Below are 6,000 nucleotides of genomic sequence, written 5' to 3'. Positions count from 1 at the left end.
AAACAATGGCTCAAAGGAATGCTACTGTCAATAATGGAGCTCTTTTGACATCATTTTCCAGTAGCTCAAAGGAATGCTACTGGAAAATCATGTTTGCACATATTAGCCCAAGTTTAGCAGATTTAGGTGAAACATTATGCTCACTAAACTTTGCTAGCAGAGTCTAAGGCATTGAACATGGTCCTGTCCGAAAGCAGACAAATTTAGCAGAGAGTTTCAAGCTTAAACAAATGGTATATCTGTTTTGATTGCATATTGGGCTACTATTGCTAGTTTTAAAATTTTGTTCTATTTGGAAATCATATGCAGGTTTTGTATCTTCTGCAATTATGTGATGCCTAATAAGAGTTATTGTACAGGCTGATAAGCTCCTTCAGAGTGAAAAAGAAAACATAAGGTTGAATGAAAGCTTGCAATTGATACATCTGAAATACGCATCTCGGGAGAATGTTTTCAAAACATTGCAAGATAAGTAAAGTTAGTCAACCCAGTGCAAAAAAGTAAAGTTAGTCATAACAAAGTTGTAATGACCAAATTGCCCACATACTTTTATTAGTCTAGCTTATGAGGAACTTGAATGGCCTCAAGAAGGTGATCCAACTTATAGTAATTGAACCAAATGAATATAGTGTGAATAAATTATTTTATATATTCCAAGAAAAATCATAATAATCTACTATACACCATGCATCACTGTATTTAGCTTCTTTCAAATCAGTTGCCTTATAACAGATTTTTTCAAATGTGCAGATCAAAGAAGGTGAGCCAACAAGTAAAAATTACCAGCAAAAGGTTACTTATCTCATTTTCAATCTCTATTTGAGTAGAATTTACAGCATCTTTAATTTCCCTTATGTAAGCAACAAACTGTTTTATATCCATTTTGACTATTTTATTCTTTTCAGGTAAGAGAACTGGAGAATCAATTAAATGGTGAGAGGACAACCAAGAAGGATGTTGCAAAGTTCCTAAAGCCTTCAGTGGCTCCTTTAAGATGGACGCCTCCTTTACAAAGAATCACCAATCAGTTGTTACCCTTAGGACATCAAACAAGCAGAGGTGTCCATCCAGTAATAGATAAAGAGAATTGTCTATCAACAAATAAAACTACTGGGGAAGATTTAGTTAAATCTCTGCACAGAGCAAGAAGGATAATGTTGGCACCGGTAAGAAGAATATTTGTGTAATATCTATTACCTTTTGATATTGTAAGAAGAATAGTTATGTGTAATTTGTGGATACTGACTTGATGTGCACAATATCTATTATCTTCTTTTGTTGTAAGAAGAATATTTATGTGTTGGTTATATGAATATTGATTTGGTGTGTTTAGATACATCGGTGCATTTTTATTTGCTACTTTCTTAGTGAATTAATAATATTAACTTAATTTTATGATTTGCTTGATGATAATATTAGTTTTTCAATATTTCAGAAATTGTATTTGTTTCGTTAAACAATACTGATATTACATGGGTTTTCCACCGCTGTAAAATCGGTGTCATTAACTAATATTTCATCGGTTGTATACCGCTAACAAAATTGGTGTTATTAACATATAATATTAAATCAGTTTTACACCCGATGTCGTTAAGTGATATTACATCGATTATAACCCGATGTCTAAAATGGCTGACCTTTTACATCGCCTCATAGACATCGGTCGAAAATGTAATAGACATCAGTGGAAAACCGATGTCTATGAGAGTTTTTGTTGTAGTGATATATATATATATATATATATATATATATATATATATATATATCTATATTTATTATACATTAATAAGTCTATTTAAATTATCTTAATATTAGCTAAGAGTTGATTAAAATTATTAACTTAAAATTTAATTATAGCTCAGGCAACGCTTGACTAAAATCATTAACCCAATCATACTTGGGCGACACGTCTAGATCTGTCGCTAGCTAAGGTGATGCTTCCAGGCGTGTTGCCTGAGCCACACGTTGTTGGGCCTGACACCCGAGCCACACGTCACCGGGCCCGACGTCCGAGCCACGCGTCGTCCGGCCAAGCGCCCGAGCCACGCGTTGCCTGGCCCAACCTATGTGTCCAAGCCTTCACCAGGGTCGGCCGATTCGTCCGAGCCCATCACTGGGCTCGGGTGATGTTTCTGAGCCCGTCACCGTGCTTGGCTGAAGTGTCTGGGTCAGTTGCCGAGCACGGGCGACGCTTTCGGGCCCTTTGCAAGGCTGGAACGACACGTCCAGGCTTGCATGATGCATCCAGACTAGTTGTCAGGCCCAGGTGGCGTGCCTGGACATGTCGTGGTGGCGAAATAATTGCAGCGGCGGTTCTAGGCGGAGCGGTGGCACAAGAAGGTGAATTACCACCTAAAACACTGTCTCGGACAAAAATAGTATGGTAGACGCTCGCCTCCCGCCTAGGCCACAATTTCCTATCAGCTATTCTCAATTGAGAAAAAAGGCATAAAAAGTACCACCTAATTAATGGAAGATGAATTACTGGTTTAAACTGATATAAGATGCATGATTTCTTAATTTAGTCAAGAGTAGCAACAAAAATCCAGAAGGCTGCAACTAAAATAGATTTAATTACACATCCTTTCTTTTTTTCGCGTGTAACGTCAACTATCAACGCTGATCCAGAGCATACAAATTATCATTTACCATCCCAACAATCTTTATTTAGGATTTAATATACCTTTGTCTGCATCAATTGCTTAATCAACTTGAATCGTTGGATTTTTGGACCATCCTACATATGTACATATCCAGCTGTAAAATTTGAGTAAGTCTACATCACCAAAGAAAAATAGGCTTTACCTGCAGGATCCAAAGGTGTTATAGAGCTAAAACCAACCATCACGATAAGTTCCACTACATTTAGGTCAGTTGGTGAAATTAAATGGTTCCCATTGTATTTCAAACCTTGACACGAACCACGTGAACCTCACATAGTTAACTGATTTTGAGCTTCAAGCTATCCTAATGTCACAGCCATGAAAATAAGATTCTGGAAAAAGTTTATGACCTCATTGAATTCATAAAACCAATGAGGATTATGCAACTGCAACTGACGCTTGTAGATGTTGAACACAATATCATGGAATACAAAGGGGTGTGTTAAGCATCGTGAATGTTACACTTGGTTAAGAAAATTTGTTGCGGAGCCGGGCAAGCCAGGCATTTGGTACACGTCGGCAATAGAGACATTGTTGCCGGCTGGGATGGAGGTGCCAATAAGCTTGCAGTTGCACTTGTGGACGTCGAAGTGTTCGCCTAGCAGGCACTTCCACCACTCTGGCATTGGGCCGTAGCCCTTGTCACTGAAGTTCTTCGCCTTTGGCTATACACCTGCAACAATACGTAGACACTGTTGGAAATGTGAATGGAATAAAGAGGTGGAGACGAAGAGACTCTATTGTGCATGAGTTTAGTCCCACATTAGAAGTCTCTTGGCTTTATTGTTGGTTTAAATTATGACACATGTATTGTAAACATATGCATGGGGAGAGACTCTCTTACGCGTGAGTGCGCAGGGGGTGGGTGCAAATCCATGGCCTGGATTGTACTGAAACAAGGTTGACTCGTGCGCGAGCATGACTTGCCCATGTCAAATGCTGGACTGGTTGAGGTAAAATTTACCCAAAAGAATGAACCAACATATTGCCACTTGAATTTTGCTCAAGGGTGTAATGGAAGCATTAATGTGAAATTAATGTTGATTCCGTGACGTCTCGACATTAATGACGGCATTAAACTCATTAATGATGATTTCGTAACGTCTCAGTATTAATGGCATCATTAATCTCATTAATAATGATTCTGTAACGTCTCGACATTAATGAAGACATTAAACCCATTAATGACGAAATTAAACTTAGCATTAAATGATCATAATTTGATCATTTATTGCAGGCAAGATGAGAGCTCTTATATAAGGAGGCTGGATCTTGAGCAAAGCGAAGTGGAAAAAGCGGAAGCGAAAGCGAAGCAAAAGTAAGAGAATTCCTCCACCTCCTCCCCGATTCTTTTCTCTCAGTCGTGCATCCGCTCGGCTAAACTACTTGTGATAGCACTCAGGTGCATTCTCAGTTCGCCACAAACAACCAGTGCTTGGTTGCGTTCGTGGTTTTGCCATTGTATCCTAGGAAACAGACGATCCAAGAAAACCTCGAAGCACAGCCGGAGGTGGGGTGAATCTGTTTCAAGGAAACTGCGTCATTCGCAGGCCTCGGTCCACTGCTCTGTTTGTCAGCTCGGTTGGACTCTTCATCTGCTGGTTCGGCCACTCGCCCTTCTGATCTGCCCGACCGGTCTCCCGCGCTGCCTGTCTATCCTTCAATTTGCTCGGACGCTTTGATTGCTCAGACTCTGAGGTCAGAAAATCAGCCCCTGCTGGCAGCCTGAGATTATCTGCTCAGGTCATCTTAACTGTGAGTTGAATTTAATTCGAGTATTTAGATTCAGCTAATTTCCTGTAAATCTTTGGCTACAGATTGTTTGGTTTCCAACAGACACGCCCATGCAAAACAAAGTGTCAGCAAATTAAGTTGGGACTACCATAAGTGGACAGAAATTTTACTTGGTTAGATTTTAGTTTCGAACAATCGACCTAAATCGATAACTCCAATGATGATATCCTTGCGGTCTTTTGCTCTGCCAAGTAAACCAGAAGGTTCGGAGTTGCTTGTTGTCAAAAGCTCCAACATCCTACTTGGCTTGATGCATACCACCTCTTATGAATTCAATGAGGTCATAAATTTTTCCCATTCAAAAATAGAGAATAATGGAAAGAAGAAAAATAAAGAGTGATGGTTCAAAATACACTCAGACACAAGAAAAGCGAGGGCTATCACTCTCTGAGCATCTTGCGGATAAGGGGTTTCGAAGGCATCAGCTCAAGGTCGCCGTTCGCTGAGCATCCCATGGAAGGGAGCGTTCGGAGCAAAGAACAAAAGCGCCCCCCTCCCCCAAAAAAAAAAAAAAGAAACAACGATAGACGATTCAAAATAATTTAATTGATTCATGAGAAAAACTTTTCAAAAATATGCCGCAACTGAGTGTCGAACTCAAGATCACTGATAGATTAATGAGAAAATTCACAATATTACACCTTAGCTGAGTTTTGAAGTCTTGATTCCTAATTGATGCGTTTGTAGAAATTACTAATAAACTTTGAAATTATTTTCAGTGTTAAAAGAATAAAGGACATTAACATAATTTCATTTTAGACTTCATCAAAATTAATGAGTAAAGAGGAAAATTTTTAATAAAATAGTAACATATAACATTAAGATTGATGAAGGGCACTTATGATTTTTCATACCTATCTTTTACTAAAGAAATAAGTGAATTGTGGATGGAATATGAAGAGAACTCTTCACCTGAAGCAAAGTTAGTCAAGGACTTTGACGAGGTAAACTCCCATATTCGAATGTGGAGATCATATCCATTTTTGAGTTTGGCATTACCACCTGTTGTTTGCTAAGAATATATTAACATTCAGTATGCTCAAGTTTCTAGCATTCATAATTGATATTGTTGCATCACATGATATTTAGATTACTGAGATGCAAACAATGTAAAAGATTTGACTAATTTTTATAATTAGAAAACGAATAGATGGATAAGAAATTCTCATGTTTCCCTGATTAATAATTACATATTTTTGCATACTAGTGTAACAGTCCCTGGGTGGTTCTAACTGAATTATACATTTTCTGTTTTAAAAGTTGAGATGATCCTTCAAGCTCTAGAACATGAAGATGGTAAGATTTTTTATGCATCATTATGTTTAAACGGGCTATGCTATCATAAAAGCATGGTGATAATGGTTCAAGGTTTTTGTTTTGTTTATGATAAAGGAGCAATACACTTTCATTGGTATATTCTGACTATGATAGATGGAAATATAGGGGCATAATTAAAAAATTATTGGTACCATCTGAAAATACTACATTTGCAGGCTACTGGACAAGAAATTCTTGTGGTACACATTTTGAATTGTTGTCAAAA

This window comes from Zingiber officinale, chromosome 5A (assembly GCF_018446385.1).
Source record: "Zingiber officinale cultivar Zhangliang chromosome 5A, Zo_v1.1, whole genome shotgun sequence".
In the NCBI taxonomy this organism is placed as follows: domain Eukaryota; kingdom Viridiplantae; phylum Streptophyta; class Magnoliopsida; order Zingiberales; family Zingiberaceae; genus Zingiber; species Zingiber officinale.
Note: the sequence above shows the minus strand (reverse complement) of the source record.